Genomic DNA, 13716 nt, shown 5'->3' with positions numbered 1-13716 from the left:
ACGAAATGACTCCAGAACACGTAAAAACCCGCTTGCAACGAAATGACTCCAGAGAACTTCAAAACCCGCTTACAACGAAATGCCTTCAGAGCACTTAAAAACCCGCTTGCAACGAAATGACTCCAGAGCACTTAAAAACCCGCTTGCAACGAAATGACTCCAGAGCACTTAAACACCCGCTTGCAACGAAATGACTCCAGAGCACTTAAAAACCCGCTTGCAACGAAATGACTCCAGAGCACTTAAAAACCCGCTTGCAACGAAATGACTCCAGAGCACTTAAACACCCGCTTGCAACGAAATGACTCCAGAGCACTTAAAAACTCGCTTGAAACGAAATGACTCCAGAGTACTTAAAAACCTGCTTGCAACGAAATGACTCCAGAGCACTTAAAAAACCCGCTTCCAGTGAAATGTCTGAGAAGCATGTAAAAACCCGCTTGCAATGAAATGACTCCAGAGCACATAAAAATCCGCTTGCAACGAAATGAATCCAGAGCACTTTAAATACTCGCTTCCAGTTAAATGTCAGAGAAATATGTAAAAACCCGCTTGCAACGAAATGATTCCAGAGCACGTAAAAACCCACTTGCAACGAAATGACTCCAGAGTACTTACAAACCCGCTTGCAACGAAATGCCTACAGAGTACTTAAAAAACCCGCTTCCAGTGAAATGTCTGAGAAGTATGTAAAAACCCGCTTGCAACGAAATGACTCCAGAGCACTTAAAAACCCGCTTGCAACGAAATGACTCCAGAGCACTTAAAAACCCGCTTGCATTGAAATGACTCCAGAGCACTTAAAAACCCGATTGCAACGAAATGACTCCAGAACACTTAAAAACCAGCTTGCAACGAAATGACTCCAGAGCACTTAAAAAACCCGCTTCCAGTTAAATGTCAGAGAAGTATGTAAAAACCCGCTTGCAACAAAATGACTCCAGAGCACTTAAAACCCGCTTGCAACGAAATGCCTTCAGAGCACTTAAAAACCCGCTTGCAACGAAATGACTCCAGAGCACTTAAAAACCCGCTTGCAACGAAATGACTCCAGAGCACTTAAAAACCCGCTTGCAACGAAATGACTCCAGAGCACTTAAAAACCCGCTTGCACCGAAATGACTCCAGAGCACTTAAAAACCCGCTTGCAACGAAATGACTCCAGAGCACTTAAAAACCCGCTTGCAACGAAATGACTCCAGAGCACTTAAAAACCCGCTTGCAACGAAATGACTCCAGAGTACTTAAAAACCCGCTTGCAACGAAATGCCTACAGAGCACTTAAAAACCTGTTTGCAACGAAATGACTCCAGAGTACTAAAAAACCCGCTTGCAACAAAATGCCTACAGAGCACTTAAAAAACCCGCTTCCAGTGAAATGTCTGAGAAGTATGTAAAAACCCGCTTGCAACGAAATGACTCCAGAACACGTAAATACCCGCTTGCAACGAAATGACTCCAGAGCACTTAAAAACCCGCTTACAACGAAATGCCTTCAGATCACTTAAAAACCCGCTTGCAACGAAATGACTCCAGAGCACTTCAAAACCCGCTTACAACGAAATGTCTTCAGAGCACTTAAAATCCCGCTTGCAACGAAATGACTCCAGAGCACTTAAAATACTCGCTTCCAGTTAAATGTCAGAGAAATATGTAAAAACCCGCTTGCAACGAAATGACTCCAGAGCACGTAAAAACCCACTTGCAACGAAATGACTCCAGAGTACTTACAAACCCGCTTGCAACGAAATGCCTACAGAGCACTTAAAAAACCCGCTTCCAGTGAAATGTCTGAGAAGTATGTAAAAACCCGCTTGCAACGAAATGACTCCAGAGCACTTAAAAACCCGCTTGCAACGAAATGCCTTCAGAGCACTTAAAATCCCGCTTGTAACGAAATGACTCCAGAGCACTTAAAAACCCGCTTGCAACGAAATGACTCCAGAGCACTTAAAAACCCGCTTGCATTGAAAGGACTCCAGAGCACTTAAAAACCCGATTGCAACGAAATGACTCCAGAACACTTAAAAACCAGCTTGCAACGAAATGACTCCAGAACACTTAAAAACCCTCTTGCAACGAAATGACTCCAGAACTCGTAAAAACCGTCTTGCAACGAAATGACTCCAGAGCACTTAAAAACCCGCTTACAACGAAATGCCTTCAGAGCACTTAAAAACCCGCTTGCAACGAAATGACTCCAGAGCACTTAAAAACCCGCTTGCAACGAAATGACTCCAGAGAACTTCAAAACCCGCTTACAACGAAATGCCTTCAGAGCACTTAAAAACCCGCTTGCAACGAAATGAGTCCAGAGCACTTAAAAACCCGCTTGCAACGAAATGACTCCAGAGCACTTAAACAACCGCTTGCAACGAAATGACTCCAGAGCACTTAAAAACCCGCTTGCAACGAAATGACTCCAGAGCACTTAAAAACCCGCTTGCAACGAAATGACTCCAGAGCACTTAAACACCCGCTTGCAAAGAAATGACTCCAGAGCACTTAAAAACCCGCTTGGAACGAAATGACTCCAGAGTACTTAAAAACCCGCTTGCAACGAAATGCATACAGAGCACTTAAAAAACCCGCTTCCAGTGAAATGTCTGAGAAGCATGTAAAAACCCGCTTGCAATGAAATGACTCCAGAGCACATAAAAACCCGCTTGCAACGAAATGAATCCAGAGCACTTAAAATACTCGCTTCCAGTTAAATGTCAGAGAAATATGTAAAAACCCGCTTGCAACGAAATGACTCCAGAGCACGTAAAAACCCACTTGCAACGAAATGACTCCAGAGTACTTACAAACCCGCTTGCAACGAAATGCATACAGAGCACTTAAAAAACCCGCTTCCAGTGAAATGTCTGAGAAGTATGTAAAAACCCGCTTGCAACGAAATGACTCCAGAGCACTTAAAAACCCGCTTGCAACGAAATGCCTACAGAGCACTTAAAAAACCCGCTTCCAGTGAAATGGCTGAGAAGTATGTAAAAACCCGCTTGCAACGAAATGACCCCAGAACACGTAAAAACCCGCTTGCAACGAAATGACTCCAGAGCACTTAAAAACCCGCTTACAACGAAATGCCTTCAGAGCACTTAAAAACCCGCTTGCAACGAAATGACTCCAGAGCACTTAAAAACCCGCTTGCAACGAAATGACTCCAGAGCACTTAAAAGCCCGCTTGCAACGAAATGACTCCAGAGCACTTAAAAACCCACTTGCAACGAAATGACTCCAGAGTACTTAAAAATCCGCTTGCAACGAAATGCCTACAGAGCACTTAAAAACCCGCTTGCAAAGAAATGACTCCAGAGTACTAAAAAACCCGCTTGCAACAAAATGCCTACAGAGCACTTAAAAAACCCGCTTCCAGTGAAATGTCTGAGAAGTATGTAAAAACCCGCTTGCAACGAAATGACTCCAGAACACGTAAATACCCGCTTGCAACGAAATGACTCCAGAGCACTTAAAAACCCGCTTACAACGAAATGCCTTCAGATCACTTAAAAACCCGCTTGCAACGAAATGACTCCAGAGCACTTAAAAAACCTGCTTCCAGTGAAATGTCTGAGAAGTATGTAAAAACCCGCTTGCAACGAAATGACTCCAGAACACGTAAAAACCCGCTTGCAACGAAATGACTCCAGAGAACTTCAAAACCCGCTTACAACGAAATGCCTTCAGAGCACTTAAAAACCCGCTTGCAACGAAATGACTCCAGAGCACTTAAAAACCCGCTTGCAACGAAATGACTCCAGAGCACTTAAACACCCGCTTGCAACGAAATGACTCCAGAGCACTTAAAAACCCGCTTGCAACGAAATGAATCCAGAGCACTTAAAAACCCGCTTGCAACGAAATGACTCCAGAGCACTTAAACACCCGCTTGCAACGAAATGACTCCAGAGCACTTAAAAACCCGCTTGGAACGAAATGACTCCAGAGTACTTAAAAGCCCGCTTGCAACGAAATGACTCCAGAGCACTTAAAAAACCCGCTTCCAGTGAAATGTCTGAGAAGCATGTAAAAACCCGCTTGCAATGAAATGACTCCAGAGCACATAAAAACCCGCTTGCAACGAAATGAATCCAGAGCACTTAAAATACTCGCTTCCAGTTAAATGTCAGAGAAATATGTAAAAACCCGCTTGCAACGAAATGACTCCAGAGCACGTAAAAACCCACTTGCAACGAAATGACTCCAGAGTACTTACAAACCCGCTTGCAACGAAATGCCTACAGAGCACTTAAAAAACCCGCTTCCAGTGAAATGTCTGAGAAGTATGTAAAAACCCGCTTGCAACGAAATGACTCCAGAGCACTTAAAAACCCGCTTGCAACGAAATGCCTTCAGAGCACTTAAAAACCCGCTTGTAACGAAATGACTCCAGAGCACTTAAAAACCCGCTTGCAACGAAATGACTCCAGAGCACTTAAAAACCCGCTTGCAATGAAATGACTCCAGAGCACTTAAAAACCCGCTTGCATCGAAATGACTCCAGAGCACTTAAAAACCAGCTTGCAACGAAATGACTCCAGAACACTTAAAAACCCTCTTGCAACGAAATGACTCCAGAACACGTAAAAACCGTCTTGCAACGAAATGACTCCAAAGCACTTAAAAACCCGCTTACAACGAAATGCCTTCAGAGCACTTAAAAACCCGCTTGCAACGAAATGACTCCAGAGCACTTAAAAACCCGCTTGCAACGAAATGACTCCAGAGCACTAAAAACCTGCTTGCAAGGAAATGACCCCAGAGTACTTAAGAACCCGCTTGCAACGAAATGACTCCAGAGCACTTAAAAACCCGCTTGCAACGAAATGACTCCAGAGCACTTAAAAACCCGCTTGCAACGAAATGACTCCAGAACACTTAAAAACCCGCTTGCAACGAAATGACTCCAGAGCACTTAAAAACCCGCTTGCAACGAAATGACTCCAGAGCACTTAAAAACCCGCTTGCAACGAAATGACTCCAGAGCACTTAAAAACCCGCTTGCAACGAAATGACTCCAGAGCACTTAAAAAACCCGCTTCCAGTTAAAGGTAAGAGAAGTATGTAAAAACCCACTTGCAACAAAATGACTCCAGAGCAGGTAAAAACACGCTTGCAACGAAATGACTTCAGAGCACTTAAAAAACCCGCTTCCAGTTAAATGTCAGAGAAGTATGTAAAAACCAGCTTGCAACGAAATGTCTCCAGAGCACGTAAAACCCCGCTTGCAACGAAATGAATCCAGAGTACTTAAAAACCCGCTTGATACGAAATGCCTCCAGAGCACTTAAAAAACCCGCTTCCAGTGAAATGTCTGAGAAGTATGTAAAAACCCGCTTGCAATGAAATGACTCCAGAACACGTAAAAACCCGCTTGCAACGAAATGACTCCAGAGCACTTAAAAACCCGCTTGCAACGAAATGACTCCAGAGCACTTAAAAACCCGCTTGCAACGAAATGACTCCAAAGTACTTAAAAACCCGCTTGCAACGAAATGACTCCAGAGTACTTAAAAACCCGCTTGCATCGAAATGACTCCAGAACACTTAAAAACCCGCTTGCAACGAAATGACTCCAGAGCACTTAAAAACCCGCTTGCAACGAAATGACTCCAGAGCACTTAAACACCCGCTTGCAACGAAATGACTCCAGAGCACTTAAAAACCCGCTTGGAACGAAATGACTCCAGAGCACTTAAAAAACCCGTTTCCATTGAAATGTCTGAGAAGCATGTAAAAACCCGCTTGCAATGAAATGACTCCAGAGCACATAAAAACCCGCTTGCAACGAAATGACTCCAGAGCACTTAAAATACTCGCTTCCAGTTAAATGTCACAGAAATACGTAAAAACCCGCTTGCAACGAAATGAACCCAGAACACTTAAAAACCTGCTTGCAACGAAATGACTCCAGAGCACTTAAAAACCCGCTTACAACGAAATGCCTTCAGAGCACTTAAAAATCCGCTTGCAACGAAATGACTCCAGAGCACTTAAAAACCCGCTTGCAACGAAATGACTCCAGAGCACTTAAAAACCCGCTTGCAACGAAATGACTCCAGAGAACTTAAAAACCCGCTTGCAACGAAATGACTCCAGAGCACTTAAAAACCCGCTTGCAACGAAATGACTCCAGAGCACTTAAAACCCCGCTTCCAGTGAAATGTCTGAGAAGTATATAAAAACCCGCTTGCAACGAAATGACTCCAGAACACGTAAAAACCCGCTTGCAACGAAATGACTCCAGAGCACTTAAAAACCCGCTTACAACGAAATGCCTTCAGAGCACTTAAAAACCCGCTTGCAACGAAATGACTCCAGAGCACTTAAAAAACCTGCTTCCAGTGAAATGTCTGAGAAGTATGTAAAAACGCGCTTGCAACGAAATGACTCCAGAACACATAAAACCCCGCTTGCAACGAAATGACTCCAGAGCACTTAAAAACCCGCTTGCAACGAAATGACTCCAGAGCACTTAAAAACCTGCTTGCAACGAAATGACTCCAGAGCACTTAAAAACCCTGCTTCCAGTGAAATGTCTGAGAAGTATGTAAAAACCCGCCTGCAAGGAAATGACTCCAGAACACGTAAAAACCCGCTTGCAACGAAATGACTCCAGAGCACTTCAAAACCCGCTTGCACCGAAATGACTCCAGAGCACTTAAAAACACGCTTGCAACGAAATGACTCCAGAGCACTTAAAAACCCGCTTGCAACGAAATGACTCCAGAGCACTTAAAAACCCGCTTGCACCGAAATGACTCCAGAGCACTTAAAAACCTGCTTGCAACGAAATGACTCCATAGTACTTAAAAACCCGCTTGCAACAAAATGCCTACAGAGCACTTAAAAAACCCGCTTCCAGTGAAATTTCTGAGAAGTATGTAAAAACCCGCTTGCAACGAAATGACTCCAGAATACGTAGAAACCCGCTTGCAACGAAATGACTCCAGAGCATTTAAAAACCCGCTTACAACGAAATGCCTTCAGACCACTTAAAAACCCGCTTGCAACGAAATGACTCCAGAGCACTTAAAAACCCGCTTGCAATGAAATGACTCCAGAGCACTTAAACACCCGCTTGCAACGAAATGACTCCAGAGCACTTAAAAACCCGCTTGGAACGAAATGACTCCAGAGTACTTAAAAACCCGCTTGCAACGAAATGACTCCAGAGCACTTAAAAAACCCGCTTCCAGTGAAATGTCTGAGAAGCATGTAAAAACCCGCTTACAGTTAAATGACTCCAGAGCACATAAAAACCCGCTTGCAACGAAATCAATCCAGAGCACTTAAAATACTCGCTTCCAGTTAAATGTCAGAGAAATATGTAAAAACACGCTTGCAACGAAATGCCTACAGAGCACTTAAAAAACCCGCTTCCAGTGAAATGTCTGAGAAGTATGTAAAAACCCGCTTGCAACGAAATGACTCCAGAGAACTTAAAAACCTGCTTGCAACGAAATGCCTTCAGAGCATTTAAAAACCCGCTTGCAACGAAATGACTCCAGAACACTTAAAAACCCGCTTGCAACGAAATGACTCCAGAGCACTTAAAAACCCGCTTGCAACGAAATGACTCCAGAACACTTAAAAACCCGCTTGCAACGAAATGACTCCAGAGCACTTAAAAACCCGCTTGCAACGAAATGACTCCAGAGCACTTAAAAACCCGCTTGCACCGAAATGACTCCAGAGCACTTAAAAACCTGCTTGCAACGAAATGACTCCATAGTACTTAAAAACCCGCTTGCAACAAAATGACTCCAGAGCACTTAAAAACCCGCTTGCAATGAAATGACTCCAGAGTACTTAAAAACCCGCTTGCAAAGAAATGACTCCAGAGCACTTAAAAACCCGCTTGCAACGAAATGACTCCAGAACACTTAAAAACCCGCTTGCAACGAAATGACTCCAGAGCACTTAAAAACCCGCTTGCAACGAAATGACTCCAGAGCACTTAAAAACCCGCTTGCAACGAAATGACTCCAGAGCACTTAAAAACCCGCTTGCAACGAAATGACTCCAGAGCACTTAAAAACCCGCTTGCAACGAAATGACTCCAGAGCACTTAAACACCCGCTTGCAAGGAAATGACTCCAGAGCACTTAAACACCCGCTTGAAACGAATTGACTCCAGAGCACTTAAAAACCCGCTTGGAACGAAATGACTCCAGAGTACTTAAAAACCCGCTTGCAACGAAATGACTCCAGAGTACTTAAAAAACCCGCTTCCAGTGAAATGTCTGAGAAGCATGTAAAAACCCGCTTGCAATGAAATGACTCCAGAGCACATAAAAACCCGCTTGCAACGAAATGAATCCAGAGCACTTAAACTACTCGCTTCCAGTTAAATGTCAGAGAAATATGTAAAAACCCGCTTGCAACGAAATGACTCCAGAGCACGTAAAAACCCACTTGCAACGAAATGACTCCAGAGTACTTACAAACCCGCTTGCAACGAAATGCCTACAGAGCACTTAAAAAACCCGCTTCCAGTGAAATGTCTGAGAAGTATGTAAAAACCCGCTTGCAACGAAATGACTCCAGAACACTTAAAAACCCGCTTGCAACGAAATGACTCCAGAACACTTAAAAACCCGCTTGCAACGAAATGACTCCAGAGCACTTAAAAACCCGCTTGCAACGAAATGACTCCAGAGCACTTAAAAACCCGCTTGCAACGAAATGACTCCAGAGCACTTAAAAACCCGCTTGCAACGAAATGACTCCAGAGCACTTAAAAACCCACTTGCAACGAAATGACTCCAGAGCAATTAAAAACCCGCTTGCAACGAAATGACTCCAGAGCACTTAAAAACCCGCTTACAACGAAATGCTTTCAGAGCACTTAAAAACCCTCTTGCAACGAAATGACTCCAGAGCACTTAAAAAACCTGCTTCCAGTGAAATGTCTGAGAAGTATGTAAAAACCCGCTTGCAACGAAATGACTCCAGAACACGTAAAAACCCGCTTGCAACGAAATGACTTCAGAGAACTTCAAAACCCGCTTACAACGAAATGCCTTCAGAGCACTTAAAAACCCGCTTGCAACGAAATGCCTTCAGAGCACTTAAAAACCCGCTTGCAACGAAATGACTCCAGAGCAATTAAAAACCCGCTTGCAACGAAATGACTCCAGAGCACTTAAAAACCCGCTTACAACGAAATGCTTTCAGAGCACTTAAAAACCATCTTGCAACGAAATGACTCCAGAGCACTTAAAAAACCTGCTTCCAGTGAAATGTCTGAGAAGTATGTAAAAACCCGCTTGCAACGAAATGACTCCAGAACACGTAAAAACCCGCTTGCAACGAAATGACTCCAGAGAACTTCAAAACCCGCTTACAACGAAATGCCTTCAGAGCACTTAAAAACCCGCTTGCAACGAAATGCCTTCAGAGCACTTAAAAACCCGCTTGCAACGAAATGACTCCAGAGTACTTACAAACCCGCTTGCAACGAAATGCCTACAGAGCACTTAAAAAACCCGCTTCCAGTGAAATGTCTGAGAAGTATGTAAAAACCCGCTTGCAACGAAATGACTCCAGAGAACTTAAAAACCTGCTTGCAACGAAATGCCTTCAGAGCATTTAAAAACCCGCTTGCAACGAAATGACTCCAGAACACTTAAAAACCCGCTTGCAACGAAATGACTCCAGAGCACTTAAAAACCCGCTTGCAACGAAATGACTCCAGAGCACTTAAAAACCCGCTTGCAACGAAATGACTCCAGAGCACTTAAAAACCCGCTTGCAACGAAATGACTCCAGAGCACTTAAAAACCCGCTTGCACCGAAATGACTCCAGAGCACTTAAAAACCTGCTTGCAACGAAATGACTCCATAGTACTTAAAAACCCGCTTGCAACAAAATGACTCCAGAGCACTTAAAAACCCGCTTGCAATGAAATGACTCCAGAGTACTTAAAAACCCGCTTGAAAAGAAATGACTCCAGAGCACTTAAAAACCCGCTTGCAACGAAATGACTCCAGAACACTTAAAAACCCGCTTGCAACGAAATGACTCCAGAGCACTTAAAAACCCGCTTGCAACGAAATGACTCCAGAGCACTTAAAAACCCGCTTGCAACGAAATGACTCCAGAGCACTTAAAAACCCGCTTGCAACGAAATGACTCCAGAGCACTTAAAAACCCGCTTGCAATGAAATGACTCCAGAGTACTTAAAAACCCGCTTGCAAAGAAATGACTCCAGAGCACTTAAAAACCCGCTTGCAACGAAATGACTCCAGAGCACTTAAAAACCCGCTTGCAACGAAATGACTCCAGAGCACTTAAAAACCCGCTTGCAACGAAATGACTCCAGAGCACTTAAAAACCCGCTTGCAACGAAATGACTCCAGAGCACTTAAAAACCCGCTTGCAACGAAATGACTCCAGAGCACTTAAAAACCCGCTTGCAACGAAATGACTCCAGAGCATTAAAAACCCGCTTGCAACGAAATGACTCCAGAGCACTTAAAAACCCGCTTGCAACGAAATGACTCCAGAGCACTTAAAAACCCGCTTGCACCGAAATGACTCCAGAGCACTTAAAAACCCGCTTGCAACGAAATGACTCCAGAGCACTTAAAAACCCGCTTGCAACGAAATGACTCCAGAGCACTTAAAAACCCGCTTGCACCGAAATGACTCCAGAGCACTTAAAAACCCGCTTGCAACGAAATGACTCCAGAGTACTTAAAAACCCGCTTGCAACAAAATGCCTCCAGAGCACTTAAAAAACCCGCTTTCAGTGAAATGTCTGAGAAGTATGTAAAAACCCGCTTGCAACGAAATGACTCCAGAACACATAAAAACCCGCTTGCAACGAAATGACTCCAGAGCACTTCAAAACCCGCTTACAACGAAATGCCTTCAGAGCACTTAAAAACCCGCTTGCAACGAAAAGACTCCAGAGCACTTAAAAACCCGCTTCCAGTGAAATGTTTGAGAAGTATGTAAAAATCCGCTTGCAACGAAATGACTCCAGAGCACTTAAAAACCCGCTTGCAAAGAAATGACTCCAGAGCACTTAAAAACCTGTTTGCAACGAAATGACTCCAGAGCACTTAAAAACCCGCTTACAACGAAATGCCTTCAGACCACTTAAAAACCCGCTTGCAACGAAATGACTCCAGAGCACTTAAAAACCCGCTTGCAATGAAATGACTCCAGAGCACTTAAACACCCGCTTGCAACGAAATGACTCCAGAGCACTTAAAAACCCGCTTGGAACGAAATGACTCCAGAGTACATAAAAACCCGCTTGCAACGAAATGACTCCAGAGCACTTAAAAAACCCGCTTCCAGTGAAATGTCTGAGAAGCATGTAAAAACCCGCTTACAGTTAAATGACTCCAGAGCACATAAAAACCCGCTTGCAACGAAATCAATCCAGAGCACTTAAAATACTCGCTTCCAGTTAAATGTCAGAGAAATATGTAAAAACCCGCTTGCAACGAAATGCCTACAGAGCACTTAAAAAACCCGCTTCCAGTGAAATGTCTGAGAAGTATGTAAAAACCCGCTTGCAACGAAATGACTCCAGAGAACTTAAAAACCTGCTTGCAACGAAATGCCTTCAGAGCATTTAAAAACCCGCTTGCAACGAAATGACTCCAGAACACTTAAAAACCCGCTTGCAACGAAATGACTCCAGAGCACTTAAAAACCCGCTTGCAACGAAATGACTCCAGAACACTTAAAAACCCGCTTGCAACGAAATGACTCCAGAGCACTTAAAAACCCGCTTGCAACGAAATGACTCCAGAGCACTTAAAAACCCGCTTGCACCGAAATGACTCCAGAGCACTTAAAAACCTGCTTGCAACGAAATGACTCCATAGTACTTAAAAACCCGCTTGCAACAAAATGACTCCAGAGCACTTAAAAACCCGCTTGCAATGAAATGACTCCAGAGTACTTAAAAACCCGCTTGCAAAGAAATGACTCCAGAGCACTTAAAAACCCGCTTGCAACGAAATGACTCCAGAACACTTAAAAACCCGCTTGCAACGAAATGACTCCAGAGCACTTAAAAACCCGCTTGCAACGAAATGCCTACAGAGCACTTAAAAAACCCGCTTCCAGTGAAATGTCTGAGAAGTATGTAAAAACCCGCTTGCAACGAAATGACTCCAGAGAACTTAAAAACCTGCTTGCAACGAAATGCCTTCAGAGCATTTAAAAACCCGCTTGCAACGAAATGACTCCAGAACACTTAAAAACCCGCTTGCAACGAAATGACTCCAGAGCACTTAAAAACCCGCTTGCAACGAAATGACTCCAGAACACTTAAAAACCCGCTTGCAACGAAATGACTCCAGAGCACTTAAACACCCGCTTGAAACGAATTGACTCCAGAGCACTTAAAAACCCGCTTGGAACGAAATGACTCCAGAGTACTTAAAAACCCGCTTGCAACGAAATGACTCCAGAGTACTTAAAAAACCCGCTTCCAGTGAAATGTCTGAGAAGCATGTAAAAACCCGCTTGCAATGAAATGACTCCAGAGCACATAAAAACCCGCTTGCAACGAAATGAATCCAGAGCACTTAAACTACTCGCTTCCAGTTAAATGTCAGAGAAATATGTAAAAACCCGCTTGCAACGAAATGACTCCAGAGCACGTAAAAACCCACTTGCAACGAAATGACTCCAGAGTACTTACAAACCCGCTTGCAACGAAATGCCTACAGAGCACTTAAAAAACCCGCTTCCAGTGAAATGTCTGAGAAGTATGTAAAAACCCGCTTGCAACGAAATGACTCCAGAACACTTAAAAACCCGCTTGCAACGAAATGACTCCAGAACACTTAAAAACCCGCTTGCAACGAAATGACTCCAGAGCACTTAAAAACCCGCTTGCAACGAAATGACTCCAGAGCACTTAAAAACCCGCTTGCAACGAAATGACTCCAGAGCACTTAAAAACCCGCTTGCAACGAAATGACTCCAGAGCACTTAAAAACCCACTTGCAACGAAATGACTCCAGAGCAATTAAAAACCCGCTTGCAACGAAATGACTCCAGAGCACTTAAAAACCCGCTTACAACGAAATGCTTTCAGAGCACTTAAAAACCCTCTTGCAACGAAATGACTCCAGAGCACTTAAAAAACCTGCTTCCAGTGAAATGTCTGAGAAGTATGTAAAAACCCGCTTGCAACGAAATGACTCCAGAACACGTAAAAACCCGCTTGCAACGAAATGACTTCAGAGAACTTCAAATCCCGCTTACAACGAAATGCCTTCAGAGCACTTAAAAACCCGCTTGCAACGAAATGCCTTCAGAGCACTTAAAAACCCGCTTGCAACGAAATGACTCCAGAGCAATTAAAAACCCGCTTGCAACGAAATGACTCCAGAGCACTTAAAAACCCGCTTACAACGAAATGCTTTCAGAGCACTTAAAAACCCTCTTGCAACGAAATGACTCCAGAGCACTTAAAAAACCTGCTTCCAGTGAAATGTCTGAGAAGTATGTAAAAACCCGCTTGCAACGAAATGACTCCAGAACACGTAAAAACCCGCTTGCAACGAAATGACTCCAGAGAACTTCAAACCCCGCTTACAACGAAATGCCTTCAGAGCACTTAAAAACCCGCTTGCAACGAAATGCCTTCAGAGCACTTAAAAACCCGCTTGCAACGAAATGACTCCAGAGTACTTACAAACCCGCTTGCAACGAAATGCCTACAGAGCACTTA

This window comes from Meriones unguiculatus, assembly GCF_030254825.1.
Source record: "Meriones unguiculatus strain TT.TT164.6M chromosome 13 unlocalized genomic scaffold, Bangor_MerUng_6.1 Chr13_unordered_Scaffold_34, whole genome shotgun sequence".
Taxonomy (NCBI): domain Eukaryota; kingdom Metazoa; phylum Chordata; class Mammalia; order Rodentia; family Muridae; genus Meriones; species Meriones unguiculatus.
This window is presented reverse-complemented; position numbering follows the sequence as displayed.